Source organism: Asterias amurensis, chromosome 2 (genome assembly GCF_032118995.1).
Source record: "Asterias amurensis chromosome 2, ASM3211899v1".
NCBI lineage: Eukaryota > Metazoa > Echinodermata > Asteroidea > Forcipulatida > Asteriidae > Asterias > Asterias amurensis.
This window is the reverse complement of record NC_092649.1, coordinates 325,244-342,509: the sequence shown is the minus strand read 5'-3', so window position 1 is coordinate 342,509 and position 17,266 is coordinate 325,244. Positions and strand designations below refer to the sequence as shown.

General features: G+C 36.1%; 1 protein-coding gene across 3 annotated transcripts in view; it reads left to right on the top strand.

Moving 5' to 3' along the window:
• The window catches only part of LOC139952029 (dystroglycan 1-like), an 82,771-nt gene that overhangs the window by 27,531 nt on the left and 37,974 nt on the right, over positions 1-17,266 (top strand). The window contains exon 1 of one of the 3 annotated variants that reach the window (XM_071950981.1): positions 2,868-2,907. The exons of 1 other annotated variant lie outside the window; for it this stretch is intronic. The gene's annotated coding sequence lies outside the window, so the exon portion shown is untranslated. Of the gene's footprint in view, positions 1-2,867; positions 2,908-8,316; positions 8,501-17,266 lie in introns of those variants that run through there. One more of the 3 variants, XM_071950976.1, reaches the window with a different exon arrangement.

Below are 17,266 nucleotides of genomic sequence, written 5' to 3'. Positions count from 1 at the left end.
ATGACCCTTTCTTCTTTCTTAATGTATGCAGATTGTGAGGAGACACAGACATCTTTTTACTTGCACCTTGACCTCAGTCTGTAGCACATTTGTTTGTATATTTGTTTCTGTGACCAAGCACTTTTGCACCAAAGTACGACTATACTCCTCTGGAGGGATGTACTTATTGGAAGATAGATAGTACGGAGAAAACATTTTAGACAATTAACTTTGATAGATTATGTATATTTGCTTTCCTTTGAGTTCAGCTCTTTAGGAAGTCATACAATGTGGGCCTATAAGTACAAGTTCTACCTTATAAATATATAATATTGGATGGCTTTGAGGGAGATACAAGAATATGTTGCACTCGCTATGACAATATTGCACTCGTCGAAGCAACACTATTTTGGCTCACCTGATTCCATATTTTTTTCTGCAGCTTTGTTCTTCAAAAGTTCTTCAAAATCCTCTTCGGAAACCGAAGCGAATCTCGCGCCGCTAGTAGAAGCAGCCATTGTTGTTGATTATTATCTGCAGCTCCGTTCAATGGTCAACAACAGGGAGCGCGCGCTCTTGACTATATGGGAACCGGCGAAACTTGTTAAAATGCCAGGATGGAGCAATATTGAAGCGATATTGCTGTCTCCGGGAACTTTAACTGACACAACATTGCTGTCATTGTTTCCTCTGGAAGCCTGATATAAGTAATAATGGGGAAATGTACATGTAGGCTATACACTCATTAAAAAGACTCCGTTATGTAATTAAAATGATAGAATGAAAGCTCAACTCATCCAGGGGGTCTTAAAGGCACCAGACACTATTGGTAATTACTCAAAATAGTAGTTAGCATCAAAAATTAACTGTAACGAGCAATGGAGAGCTGATGTTGATAATATAGCTAGCTGATGTTAGAAACAGAGCTCCTTCTGAACAAGGAGGAAGGAACTTCTGGTCCTTGCTCTATGCTTTGAAGTTACAACGTTTTTGAAAAAAGAGGTTATTTCTCACTCAAATATAAAAGACAAAGACCTGGAGCCTTTTATTAGGCATCTGAAAGGAAACAAATGTGTGCAACAAGGGTGTTTTTTTCTTTCATTATTCTCTTGCAACTTTGACGACAAATTGAGTCCAAACATAATTACATATGTTGAGATACAGCAAGTGAGAATACTCACTGGCCTTTGACAATTACCAAAGGTTTCCAGTGCCTTAAAAGAGCTCTGGTGGCAATAGAACACCACAAAGCTCTCTAGTAGTCATGGTACTATTGTTTTATAATAAGGTTTGATTAAAGTGAGCCATGATCTGGCCTGGGGGTCTATTTCTTGTTTTTTACTGCCTGCTTTGATAATGGTTTCCTTGTGGAGTGCTTTGGTTGAAAGTCCTTGCTCTAGTAATAATTACACCTTGTCTCCTGGACATGATTGATTCAAATCAGGATTAGAATGGCTCAATTACCTGTTTATCCTTGGTGTGAAGATAAGGGTTTATTATGTAGGAGTTTTTAAAAAACAAACAATTAGCAACTATAAGTGCAAGATACTTATTTATTTGAAGCTGCTTATTTGTAATCTGCTTATTTGCCATTGTATCTTTTACTCATTGTCTTATTTACTGCTCTCTTTATGGTTAGAGGCTTTTGCATAAGGCATTTTTTTTTTTTTTTTTTTTAAATTAAAATTCATATTATATGCTGGATCATGTTTCGTTGCGTTTACAATTTTTTTCTGAAAAAAGGGATTAATTTTGTAGTCATTATAGTATGAAAGAAATATTGTTGATGGGTTAACAACAAAAGGTTGCATGTCACTATTTTGTAGTTGATCTTTGAACTCAAACAGATACACATGCTATCAAGTTGATCAAATAAACCATTTCCTTATCAGAAACTGAAAATAACTGAGTGATAAATGCAGAATACAGAGTGAACTCCAACCTGAAGTAGCATACCACTGTTGATCAATAGTAGGCATGGTAATGAACCGACATGGTAGGAACAATGTAACCTGCATCTGAAGGAACACTGGTAACTCATTTAGAGAATTATTACATGATTATCTCGTTAATCTGGTGAATAGAGTAGACGTAATGACTATAATCGTATTAAGTCTTGACTCAATAATTAGTGAAAATGTCACACTCAATGTGGGCCCTTTGAAATCAATATTTGAGTTTGGACTTTAATTATTGACCACTACATGTGTACCTATGGTTTCAACCATCTTGCTCTATGTTTCAAGCAAACGTTGTGGGGTCAATGGATATTCAGTGTGCATGCATGTTCTAACGTTTGAATACTGAAATGAATGATTGCAATTGTAGGCCCATTGAACCATCCTAGCAAATGTCAAACTTGTCAAACCATTCTACAAACTTTATAATAATCTCTCCTTAGGGTTTTACCAATGTAGGCCTAACCCTCATATATTGTGAATTGAAAAGGAACTTTTTTTTGGACTCGCACTCCAAATTGAACAAGGAAGTGTAGTAGTGGTGGTAAAAACCAATAGTAATAATGTTCACCATTGCTCAGTGCATCAACTAAAGGCATAAAATGTGTCATTATTTATTGCCCTACCCTTGGAGGCATGCCCTGCCTCCTCATCAATGTACTACATGCAACACCATGGAGGAAGGAACTTTCTTCCATGCAATATGTACTAGGTCCACTGGGTCTGTTTATTTACCCTTTGCCTAGCATTCCATAGCTTTTATGATGTAACTGTTAGTTTAAGAAGCAGTCATCTGGATTGCAAAGGATTAAAAACCTGACCACAAGGCATTTGATCCTCAAACATTATCCATCAATAAGGTGGGTGTGTGTAGCTTGCTGTTAGAAAATGAAATAAATCAGTCCATGGTCCAAGCATGTGTGAGCATGAGGATGAAGCTACTTGTGTAACACCGTCCCAATGGTAGAAGGTAAGTTGACTGAAAGAGCTCCTTATGTTCCCTCTGCAGCAGACATTTCGTGTTTTGTACAGGTATGGTTACGCTTCTGGAGGAAGCGGGAAATGTATGTATTCTGCGTTGTCAATGTATTCACCTCACAGGTAGCTTATAGCAGGCATGGAACTGACACTAGTTGTTAGAGATCTGATGTTAATGTAAACAGTGAATATCCAATGATGATAAGATTTTAGATGAACCTGATTTTAGTTGAGTCCATTGACTGATGAAGCATCTTTACCTTGTTGATTGATTGCACAATACTGTCTAAGAAAGTAGCATAAATCTGCAAATTTTGTAGAGAAAACTTTGAAATGAGGTTTGCTTGCGGTATAAAACCACACATGAAATCTCTCTCAAAAAGTCTTACTAATCAGTTGTGGTTTTGGAATAGAACTGTGTAACTATTTGATGTTTCCATCAGTATACTCTGATCATTTTCAGTAGTAACAATTTTCTTTTATATCATTAGGCCTTAATGATTTTGGTTCAACAAGAGACAAAGGGAACAATAAAAACAATCTCATACAGGAAAAATAAATGACACAGCTGTCTTTGGTTTTACATTGTTTACTGGGATATGACAGTATTGGCATTGCTTGACAGACCAAATATAAACAGCAACACAGGAATCTTCATCAATACTATTATTTGAACAGTGTTGGCTTTTCCATTCATATCAATTGGCACTTGTGACCTCACCACATAGTTATCATTCCTGCCTTATCTGAAAGTTCCTACCACTATTTCATGAAGGACTACGATCTGATCGTACAGTGCTGATGGACTACTGCAGGCCTTGAAATAACAAACGGCACCCACAGCTTGCAAAGGTCCAATACAAATTTAATGTTCCTCATTGGAATGAAGTGCCCAAATAACAGGAAAATTGCTGTGCCCCTTTACAGAACGAAATTCAAGGTCTATATGGTGCAAAGTAGTTGTTTGAGATCTTACTTGGGTGACTGAACTTCTCGTCATGCTGTACCTCAATGGAACAAATTTCCATAAACCAGTTTTTAAAAGAACAACCTTAAAAACACATTTTTGACTAAGTGTTTCAGTGATGGTTATTTCTGTGTCCGTACAGTTCTGCCAGTGCCATGGGTACTTTTATGGATTTGTTCGCTAATGTTTTAGACTTTCATCTTAATGTTCATCTTTTAATAAATCATGAACAAGATTTAGTATAAACTCATTGGTGTAATTATTAATAATCCAAGGTTGATGCAAGGAGTCTAAAGGCTTTATTGCATTATCCAATGCCAAGTGATACTTGAAATTAATCGGAGATATAAGAATTCACCCTCAAAGACCGTGTCTCAAGCCTTCCTCAAGCCTTCCTAAAAAGTCTACCCTCCCTAGCTTTTATGAGAATGATCTAGAACCAGCAGGGTTTCTCCAATGGTTGATTTAATCAACGCATTCACAGATGATTCTAAAGATGAATTGCTGATTGTGTTTAACTCTTGTTATCATCAGGCACAGGATTGGTTGGGACTAATTGCATTCTTCACAATTAAGTTCATTACTGAAATTAAATTCCCTTTACACATTAGTTGATTGAAAAGAAAGAATTGATTGTAGTTTAATTGGTCTGCTTAGTCTGTGGTGATGGGAAGAATTTGTAAACTATTTTCTTAATTGAATTATCTGAAGACCCTTTTGATCCTCCTTTATATTTACACAACCATTTTTAGCTCTTAAGTCATAGGTTCAAAAGATTTTATTTTGAATAGTCTTTAGTAATGCCCCTCTACTCTTGAGGTATTGTAGCTTAAGGCTACCTTTCTAAAATGCTGTTGCTCCAGTTACTTACATCTGTCTTCATTTTTCATGGCCTAGGACTCGGGAGTCTGAACAAGCATATTATTTGAGTCATTCATTTTTTAGTTCCAAAGAGGAACAATGAAAGTTAAATTTCACATGGCCTTACAGAGAATTCAAAGCAAAGGAGAAATTTCATGTTATTTTGCGTGCCAACATTACAGTAGTAAAAGTTGTTCACAATCAGGGATTTGCTAACCTTTTAAAGTGTTTCAAATTCTTATAGTAGCAACACTCGGACATAGATGAAACTGTAGACCTTAGATTTTCACAATTTTGTGTTTTATTCTTTCAATAGAACATTAGTTCATATAGTCCCAATTTGATGTGATTTAGAACATTAGTTCATATAGTCCCAATTTGATGTGATTTAGAACATTAGTTCATAAAGTCCCAATTTGATGTGATTTAGAACATTAGTTCATATAGTCCCAATTTGATGTGATTTAGAACATTAGTTCATATAGTCCCAATTTGATGTGATTTAGAACATTAGTTCACATAGTCCCAATTTGATGTGATTTAGAACATTAGTTCATATAGTCCCAATTTGATGTGATTTAGAACATTAGTTCATATAGTCCCAATTTGATGTGATTTAGAACATTAGTTCATATAGTCCCAATTTGATGTGATTTAGAACAGTAGTTCATATAGTCCCAATTTGATGTGATTTACTTTCACATCAATCGCATTCAGGGCCTACAAATGTTTTGATTTCATTCAAGGAATTCCTGAGACGTTATTTATATCATTTAGACATCTGGTAATGTAGTCCTGTGCCTGATGGAATTGGGTCAATATTCTGCCATCCATACAGTAATGGCATCCTCTTTCATCTTCAAGATGCTCAGATGAGCTTTGCAGATGAATCATTTAAAGATGCTACAAGTTCATCATCATCGGGGACAGCCTTTGAAGGCCGAGAGTTAATGTTTCTTGTTTAGAATATGTAAAAAGTCGTTAGGCAAAGATGTTCAAATGTTAATGTTGGAGTCGAAATCAGTTCAATTTGTGACAATTAGGTATGTCACATTGGATGGTTGTAAGTTGCTAAATTTCTCCTAAACAATAAATAAACTTTCACAGATTTAACAGAATCTACCAGCACTTAACTATTGAGTTTGTTTGTAACAAATCACCTGACGAATTACGTCGATCACGAAGCACATGACCACAGCAACTCATGCACTCATCATGATGCTAGCAAATGACTCAGTGTGGCAGGTAGGGCACAAATTAGTACAAATATTTAAATTAACCAGTCTTAATGGATAATATGAACAAAATAGCACCCTTTATCAATTAGCTTACCACTCAATTATTTACAAAGCTTTATGAAATAAGAACAAAAAAGCATGGACCCAAAAAGTTCCAGGCTAAAAAGTGAAGTTTTTCCCCCCATGTTGCTGGAATCACAATTGTTCATGAGTTAATAAACATGTCCTGGTAGGCACCATAACACTATTTTGGGGTTATTTGATCAATAATTGACAAGAATAGAGGGTGATGGAGTAGACAAAACAATGTCCACCTGGACTAGAGTCTGAATGTTGATGTGCAGTCAATAATCCATGGAATGGTTTACCATTCCTGTCAGATCAATGTAGGACCTTGTGCAGTGCAATGACTCATGTAACAAGAATTTTGGAAGTACCCCCAGTGGTCCTTGTGTGTTGGCCCTCTAGCTTTCTAGTGTAATAGTATGCCTGCGTTGTGTGGTCGTCCTAGTACTGTCTGTATTCAATTCAATTGTAATCACTATAGGTTCATAAGAGCAGGTTCTGAAGACTAAACAGAAAGCATTTGCCCTTTGGATTTGGCTCATTATTTCTGCTGTTTGTTTAAATGCAATGTGGACTGAAGATATTGTGGTATGTTTGTATCTTGGTGGTTCCTTCTTCTAAGTTCTATGGTTATTAGACACTGTAGTTGTACACACTGACCCTGTGATTAAATTATGCTCGTCAATAGTACAATAAACTGCTTTGTGTACATTATATGTGTACAATCCCATTCTTCAAATCGTTTACACTTAGCATTAACTAAACATTAAATGTGTTCTAATTAGATTAACTTTCCTCGGACTATAAAGTGTAGTCTGGTTTTGGTTCTTGTGAATTACTGCACAATCTCCACATATCGGGATGTACACGTGCAGGTATTTGAGCAGCAAGATTTGGGCACTTGCACGGACGTATGTATTCTTGGTACTTACATTAGTAGGTTATATAAATCTTATGCCTGTTGAGAATAGAGATGCGTAATTGAAGCTTTTTTTATATATTTGGTTTGCGGTAACACCATGTGTGTATCTACTTGCCAGGTAGAGTTTGTTCTTAGTTAGAGAACTGTCTTTCTTTATTCTACTACCAGGGAGTAGATGTTCGGGGGTTTGGGAGACTTCTCAGTTCTGAAAAGACTACTACTCGGGCGGATGGTATAGAAAATAGGCTTTAGCTTATAGGATCGTGAAGCTTTTTTATCCCCCGAAATGCGAACAAGAAGCATTACTAACGCTTGATTTTGTATTCCTATAGGGATTATTCTTCCTGCGTGTACATATTGGCTCTGGAGTTTCAGAGATATCGCAAAAACGCTACCACCTTTTTAAAAGAAACATTCGCAGGTTAATTTGATTGAATATAACTACATTTATATCAGCTTAAAACAAACGAACGGTTCCAAAAACCAAGCTATACATTACCTTTAACTTGTTTTAATATACATTGATAAGTAGTATTTCATTAGCTTGAATATTTTTGTTGTTCTGTGATGCAGTAAATGCCTACATGTATTATATTTTTTCAATAGCCATTAGGGCTACCAGACTGACTGGAAAATGAATAGACCCTATATAAATCTGGTAGTCTGTGGCTAGCCGCCCACCACCGGCCAATTTTGACCTGTGCTGTAATTTTTGTTTTTATAAATTGTTGAGCGAATCTCATTCTAATAGGTTCATTTCAGTATACCATGTTTCACATGCAAAATAATGCATACTAACTAATTTTTCACAAAATTACTCTTCCTAATTCTGGAAAGATAAAAATGAATGATGAAAACGTTGTCTTTTTCAGAGCCTTACAAAATAATAATAACATGAATCTGACACATTACTGTAAGTCCTAATTTACTATGCAGACTCGTCATATTATGCCTTAAGAAATAATGAGATTCTTCCTAATAATGGGAAACTGTGCATGCAGTGTAGGAGTTAAAATATTGGATATTCAGAGAAAAATATGACTCATTCAAACTGGGCAGACACTTTTGGATTCTTCCATTTTGTAGAAACTCCTTACTACTCCTTTCTCTATGCTACATGTATGCACTCAATACATGTAACATGTTGTAAATGTACGTACATATTGTTTGTATGTACTAAGCCCCTACCCATGAATGGAATTACTGCTGAACCAACCCCTCTCCACTCATAGTGTTGATTGAACACCCCTACGTATGTAATGGTAGTGTCTAATGGTAATAACTAGCCTAAGGGAGCACCGACTGTAAGTTGGTGGTTTACTATGGGCCATAAGAATCCAGTGTGACTGTACACTACATGTCTGTTCGGTCTTGTTGAATATTATGTTGTATGAATTGAAGCTGATCTATCTACAGACTAGGCTGCCGAGTACTCGTAGAAGGTCGCATTCTGGTTTGTCATAACATGAAATGAATGTTTCTGGATATCCTGGCTGTATGTAGGGATTATTGTGGAACATTTCAGAGTTTGGTGAGTACTGCATGATATGTTTCTATCAATTCCTAACAAGTGTAATATTAATGGTGATTGTTTACATTTTTATTTATAATATGTAGGCCTGTAGACATGGCGTTTTGGCTACAGTACAAAACTGTATCAGCCTGTGTGCCCTGTGGACAAATTCACTTGAATCAGTATGGGCATGGGTGTTCACAAATTATTTACATCTTCATGATTCGTGTAATTTCATATAATAGGATGAGATAATTGACATGTTTTGCAGTAGAACACGCACATGTTTGTGTTGTGTATGGAACAGAGAAATGGATATTAGTACATCTGTGTAACACTAGTATAAATACAAATTGAGTATGTTGTGTACATGCCTTTAATTTTGTTATATAACACTTTTCATGCCTAAAGGACGTCCCTAAGCGCTTCACATTATTACCCTTTATCATTCATACATTAGATGTAATATCACATACAATGTCAATCTTATTCATTACCACAAAACAACACTAATTGATGTTGTAAGAAAGAATCCATCAATGAAGATGCAATTAAAACAAGCTTCCCCCGCTTACTTGTCAAATTTTTAAACAAACTCTTTAGGCCAAGGTTGGAGGAGTTGATGTCAGTATGTTTGAAAACAAAATGTAGCCTACATAAAATATAACCCCCCCCCCCTCTAGATTGCTGAGGTTGGTTTTGCCATTGATGCCCCCCCCCTGCCCCCCACTATCGTATGCTCCCATTGAGATGGAAATATTTGAATTGAAGTACCTGCAAAAAGGGCTAGTCTTCTTTCTTTTGTGTAACAACAAGCTACGCTGTGTGGAGTACCTTTGTCAGGTGATGAAAACTAGACTACCTTTAAACATCTGCAGTTATTCCAGACAGAAGAGTATCGCTGAAATATGGTATGCCAGCAAGACTCTAGAAAGAGTGATCTCTTGCCAGTAAAAATCAATCAGTGCTAGAACCTTTTGACATGTTCTTAAATCCAGAGATATAATGTAACAGGAGCTGTGTGAGGCGCATCACTGCAAGGCTCTCTCTTTCCATTTATTAACATAAATCTCATTTGACAGTTGACCCCATTGTGACCTGCAAATAATGTTAAGTGAATCAAAGCCCTTGGGTGCTATGTGTACACAGTACCTTTCAGTATGTAGCAACATATTCAAGGATGGTTAGCCTGTACATCAAGTACATGTTGTACACTGGTGGGTACACCAAGGCACTCAAGAAATCTTTCTAATGGATCTGTGGGTTCAACTTAATTTGTTTAACCTCCTCTTTAAACAAAAAGTCTTTTTCACTTTTGGGGGAGTAAATTCATTTAAAATTTTAATATGTCATCCAACAGAACTCTAACTATTTATTGCTTTGCCAATGTCAGGGATTTTTGTGCATGTTCAAAATAACCATCAAATTGTTTTGCATGGTTATTCTATTTTTATTTTCCCTTGACTTTTAAGCCAGTCTCAGATATTAAAAAAATAAATTCAGAAAGAGAAATGATAATAAAGAAATTCCCTTTAACTTTTCTTTTAATTAAAAGTGTTTTTTATTTTTTTTAGAGTAAAGTTGTCCACTATTAAGTTTAATGCTATGCAGGTGTGTAGAATAATGTCCTTCTAATACAAAGATGCATTTTATTGAGGCAATGATAAATGAAATGTGCTATAGATTATAGAGTAATTGCTTCAAGGAGAAGACCTTCATTCATTTTCATACATTGTGTGGAGTCAAAATGCACAATCCTTAAAAGGGAGCATACACGCCTTGTCAAGATGCCCATTATAATCCTTAAAAGGGAGCATACACGCCTTGTCAAGATGCCCATTATAATCCTTAAAAGGGAGCATACACGCCTTGTCAAGATGCCCATTATTGTTTCCGATAGGGGTTATTCAATGTGATACAAGACTTTGTATAGCTTGGCATGTATTTTTATGCATTGTGTACTATGCATGACATACACATGAGTTTCCGCATAACCTGTTACATTGTAGCCATGTTAAACTGTAGAAACAAACCATTACCAACCATTTACAGAACAATTTACCATTAGTCATTAGGCAATAATATACATGTACTGACATTGCTGAATATATCATGGAATAACATCTCACTGATAACTCTCCCAAAGGACTGTAACATGTAAAGCCAAAATATGTTCCAAAAGTAGAAATTCTTTATAATGTCGGTCTGCTCCCCTTTTAGAATCGGGACAAATTTATCTCTTTTTTTAGATTTCAAATAACAATTGAATGGTGGAATGACTTACTGTGTTGATTTCATTGGAAAGAGTTGCAGTTGGGCACTCTAAGGGCAGCTTAGCCCACTTTCCTTCTACTACTCAATCATGGTGTCCCAAGTGACGTCACTCTCAAATACTCTGGTATGTACCTCTTCATCCTATAGTGCATGATGGTTAACACATCTGTATTACATCCTTCTTGCTCAGTCCATCAGTCACTGCTAATGTCTTTACATTGCTATTCTTATGATACACGTAGCACTCTATGAATCTTACCAAGTCAGACAAAATAAAACCAAGTCTTATAGAGGTGATGTCAGAAAGTGGGTTTGGTCAACTGGCCCTGACAGAGAAATCTGGACAGGTGGACTTAAAGACCATCAGTCTCATTTCCATTTCATAATTAAATCCGGAGGAATTAATTACATTGTGCTATATTCTAGGTCATGTATTTTAATACCTTGATATTCTACATCAGCCAATATCAGGAGATGAAATCTCAAGGATGTAATATTGAATTATGGGGAATATAAACAGCAGTGCCCTGATTGTAGGGACAGTCTGACTCCAGATTACTTCCTGTTTCTTTCTCTGGTGTCAGTAATACTTCTACAACTCCTTCCTGAAGTACCTTGAGTACAATTACACAAGTGGATAGATCATTTTCCATTTCCTGATCTGGGTATAATATTCAGAGGTCTAGGACAGATAAATAAAAAGTTCAATCCTACTAGGCCTGGTGGGTAAAGCAGCTGGTTTAGGATGGATTGTAAAATAAGATTTCTTGAATTTAGAACTGAAAATGAAGGACTTTATCCAATCAAAATTTCAACCATAAATATTTGAATGAACGGTAATGTTCATTATACAACATGGTCGGTCTAGGCCTATGTGTGTGAGTTAGTTTCACTTTCAGGAGATCAGACAAGATGGTGGTGTTTACCAGAAAACATACTGGATTTATACTGAGCAAGAAAAAGTACTAGGCTTATAGAGTGGTTATTGTGAAAGGTTTTAATCTGAAAGCTTTATTGTAAAGTTTGTACCAGTACCATTACTTCCAATCCTTCAGAGAAGTAAGTCTGTCCAAATCACTCTGCCCAAGTGTAGAGAACAACAGCATGACACCAAAAATCACTAAATGCTTGTAAGCCCAGTATGGATGTGCACAAGAAGAAAACAAATTGATGGCATGCAGTTTGCTTAAGTTATTCTGAAAAGTCAGATCAAGTGATCACAATAAAACATAACAGTGTATTAAAATAAATTACAATAAATTGAACAAATTAATTAAACTTGCAGTTTACAATCTTTGGTGGATGGTTTGTTGCACAAAAAAAACCCAGTAGATCAGAAAGAAACCTGAATTGGTAGGACTTGGAGTGTTACACATTACTATTGATACATGATGATGATGTGACTCTGCTGCAATTCAAATATTCTTGATAATGAAGTTTCTGAGTAGGTTTGATTGTTTTATGACAAAAGGATTTAACTTTTATGATAAGCTGTCTTGACCTTTGGTTTTGGTTTGGTGCCAGCATAAAATGCCTGAGGTTGTGTTTTTATGACTTGCATGCGGTACCTTTGAAGCTGTCTCTGATTGGCATAAACATATTGAGATATACTTAGTGATTTAAGCTCAAACCCTGTCAATATTAATTGATTATGAGGTGGAATAATGCTCATAAATCTTTCAGATTTCAAGAAGTCATGATGTCAAAGCAGATGATAATTTAATCAGGAGTGCACTGCAATAATGTTCTTTTCCTTCAAGGAAGTCGTATCTAATCCCACATCTAGCGTGATGGTTTACTTGATCAAACATTGTAGGCCTACTACATGTAGGATGTCATCTCACACATTACATTTTGAGGTTGATTTCGAGTTTGTTAATATCGTTTTTGATTCAAAACAATTGCCAGTCACACATAGTATTTATAAAGTATTTCCTACTACATGTAGCAGGTTTAATGCTTGCAAATGTTCAACTAGTCAACTGATTTTCTTTCTTTTTTATTGTAATGCCAATGAAACTGAAAAACATTGTGCTCTTTCTCTGAAACAACTTCTTCTGTTGTTGCATCAAAGTTGCTTTAATCTGAGACTTCTCACTATTCATGTTTTCCTTGAAATGGCTGTTATTTAGGCCTAAGTACTAGCTTGTGCCTATTTTAGATGACTCCAAGTGAGGTTGTGTTAATATAAAAATGATGGAAACTACAATCATACAGAAAACAAGAGGTCTAGATTCATCAAACCATCGGTTACTTTATATAAATATCAGTTTCATATGGAATCTGTGATGCGTGTAATGTTTCATTGATGCACTCATGGCCCTAACTGAGCCCAGAGTGTCAAATAACAACATGCACTTGGAACTAGCGCTGTGGGAACTTTTATCTAGTTAGCATGACCCAACATTTGGCAGTGTTCAAGGCAAATTGCTGTTTTATGATGTTAGGGTTACTATAATACAATGCAATGTTGTTACTTGAACATATCACATTGTTAAACCTTGTTTTCTCTTGGGGTTATGTTAATGTTAAAAGGAGACTACTTTGTGCTTTTGAACAATTTATTTGGGAGTGGCTTGTCAACTTTACTTTCTTGTTTTGATTTATTGCGCACTATGATTAATGAAGTGAAGTGGTAAACATCCTGAGAGATAGCAAGTTGATGTCTCTAATATCATCAGAAAGTGGTGGAACAGCAGTCATGGAACTGAGAGCTGGTGAGCTATGCCTTCATCTGGCATTGAATAGGACTACTAGTACTAGGATAATATAAAGACGTCACACGTTATCTACACAATTACATTGATGCTTGTGTTACATAATAATTGCAGGCTGCCATCGTTTTGTATATGTCAAGCAAAGGCATTTGAAATGCACAATGTGTCAACAGACAATTAATTGAAAAGATCACTTCTTAAGTTTTCTTGTCAAAAATTGATATTTGGTGAGGCTTTTGATTGAGTAATCTAAATACATGAATAACAAAACTATTTAAAGTATCAACCATCATGTCACAATAATTTTTGACCTTCACACTGATTTCTACTGGAGTCAGTTCAGTTATTCTTCCTCTATGGTTATATAGTGACTAGTAGGCTGTCCTACACAGATTGTATTGGAAACCTAAGTCACCCTCAAGACCCCATAAGGCTCCCTGATATTACAATACACACAAGTGTCTTTTATTAAAATATAAATTCCAATGAGAGTCACAGCTCGTAATATCCAATATTCAATTGCTCCTTTGTTGGATGCCACAATTGTGTGTCTTGGGGACTTCAGAACATAATTCTCTGATCACGAAATGTCTGAGGGGTTGTGAGGGTCAGGTGGTCTCAATCAATCCAAATTTAGTTTGATTTCCCTAAAGAGAAAGCTGGAAACTTCAGCATGACCTCTGGTTCATCAGGGGTGAAATCCAATAAAAAAAAGGGTTTATTGTAGTCACATGAGAGTCTCACCCAGGTTGGGCTCCTATGCTGGGCTCTTGTGTTGGGCTCCTGTGCTGGGCTCCTGTGCTGGGCTCCTGTGCCGGGCTCAGGGGAGTCCAGGAGCTACACCTCCATGGTACAACGGAATACAATGTAACAACAATCAGAAAATTTTGCAGGCAGTAGGCCTATTGGTTGGAGGAAAACCTGTTTAATTTATTGACATCATTGTTGAGGAATTGAGGAATTAGACCTTCATGTGACTGTGAATATTGTAGGAAAACATAAACATGTCCAGCTGAAGTTGCTTTTGGGAGGTGACCAGCTGTAAAGTTTGAAAGTGACATCTAAATGAGAAGAAAGTGAACCTGTTGTATCTTTTGTTTAGGTCAAGGCTGTGGTTAGAGGCCATCCTCCCTGACTGTTTATTTTGTTGTTATTTCCTGCTACTGGAACTTGTTTGTAATCACTCAAGTCAACAGTGTTGTTTACACTGCCCTCCAGCAATTAACAGATTTGCATAAATTAACCTTGTTTCATTGGAGATTTTAGTTCACATGCAACTATGTACTGACTGAATGAACAATACAAACAGATAAAAAGGCAATTTATAAATAATCAATTAACAGTTACCTTGTGTTTCTTTTGTTGTTGCTGATTTCCTTGTAAATAATAGATGTGACTGAGAGATAGGGACTTTCTTTGTACAACACAAGTTGTTGTCCAGTAATGATTTCTACTGAAGGGCTGTGGACTCATAGAGCAAGGTAGGATGGTGGGTGACACAGCTCCATGTGGTTATGAATGCATGGTACATTACTTCTCTCTCATTCTGGTAGATCAGTCTACTATGGGCCTAATTAAATGCATTTAGGCCAAATACAAAAAATACCAGTTGATCGTCCCCGCCCGCATCCTTTTTGGGGGCCCGCATCCTTTTTTTTTACTTTTACTATTTTTAGATTTTTTTAAAAAAGAAAAGAAAGAAAAAAAAGTTTTATTTTTATTTTTATTTTTTTTAATTCAAAAGGACTGGCCTAGGAGCTTTTCCCGAATCTAATGTGATGCTCTCAAACACTTCTAACCGTCTGATCATAAAAGAATACTAGTGAATGACTACCATCAAATCTTTTTATTTAGTGTTATCCGACCCTGTTAGGTAAGTGTTAACACAGGTCCTCATCCAACTAATAGGTATAAAATAAGTTTGCGGTTGATTCAAACTGAAGAATTGGTGGCCTGTTTGATAATATTAAGCGGCCATCTTGAAAAAAAAAAAAAGTAAATAGCAAATAATAAGGCCCTCATCCTCCTCTTTTTTGAAAAATCCGGACGATCAACTGACATTTTTTATTATTTGGCCTTATACCTTTGTTAATATTTGTAATTACTTCAAAATAAATTACCGTAGAAACTTACTTGGTGAGAAGCACTGCAGCTGTTTAACAGTGTAAACTATTTTGTGAAATGATTTTGTTTGAAGTATTAGAGGTGTTTTGGAAAAATGTTCACCCCAAAACACTTTCTTAAATAGATAGGTGTACGTTCACGAATTCTGGGGTCTCTGGCAAGATACAATTTGTATCGATGCGCCTAGCTTAGCGAGGATGGATTCAATATTCCTTTTGAAAATACTGTGACAGTTTTTTTTTGCAAAGAAAACAGTTGATTGAATCGTTTCCCGATGCAGAGTGCATACTGAACTGGTACACAACAATGCTTGTTCAGGGGCCATTTATTTGCCAGTTAACAGTCACAGAGCAGGTCTACAGTGTGCACCCTCCAAATGACCAGTCTTCAACCAACCAGAATGCAACCAGAATGCATTAACTCTGTGGGATATTTATTAATGGTTGTTTTATTATCCCACTTTAATAGAAAGCACATTACATAACCATTGAATTGGATATCTACTATGAGGATTGTGAGTTAAACCATTGTGCATTTGACTACTGTACATGCTACCATAGAGCATGATCCTACAGTAGAAACCATTGATAAAGGTGGACAGTTATGTACATAGCCACTGGGCAAGTAAGTCCATACTGTATTTGAGGATCATCCTTAAGTACAGCTTGGTTCTATTGATGACATGCATTCAAACCAAAGCGTTTAGTAGGAAACTTCCAGAACCCAATTTTCTTGATTTGTTTTAGTAACTTAACCTTTTGGTTTGATTAATTATAGGCCTAATTGCCTTCATACAAGCTGAAGGGCATTACTCTGTTCTAAGATGTTTCCAAAGATCAAACAAGAAACCATGTATTTTATAAAACAGACGACGGAAGGATTGTAACTAAAGGGAATACGAGTAGAAGAAACCAAAGTGCCAATTACTGGTAATTGTACACTACATTGTGAAACCAAACAGTCATTAAGTAGAGAGTCATCATGATTAGTAAGACACTCATTTGCAATCTTGGTCTGTACAAATTTAAACATGCCCACGTTTTGACATTCCTGGGGCCGTAAGGGTTGACATAGTACTTGCATTGATCATGGCAATGGTGACCACATGTCTATCTGATCTAGTTACACCCATTAACAGCGTAACAAGAGGCACAACAACTATGAAATATGAGCCTGAAAATGTCTGAATATCTTACTGAGATCCTCTGTGAGAGTCACAAGGAGTAGGCCTAATAGCCTATGCAATTATAGTATAGTCTTGGAACAGGTATTAGTTGATCATGGTTTGCCAAAAATAGTTCATGGCCTGAAGTTGATCAAGTTTTGTGTAACAAAAATCGAAAACCAATCCAATAGTAAGTGCTGAGTTTACAGTGCTTATATTATAAAAACCAAAATTAACAATTCAATAGTGATAAACTAGATGTAATTTATGCATGGCCAACTTCTGAAATCTTGTATGTTTTAGCTTTACAAAGGGGACCAATATCCTTTGAATGAGTCAGTTCTTCATAGATCCATCAAATGGTGAACTTTGTGCTCTTATGGTAGGAGCATGTCGAAGCATGTTAGAGGGATGTGGGGCACTTAAACGAGGAACATTTCAACTTGAAAACCAGCAATTAATTGGTTCTTTAGTAAGAGTGATATCAACAGTATTAGGAAAATA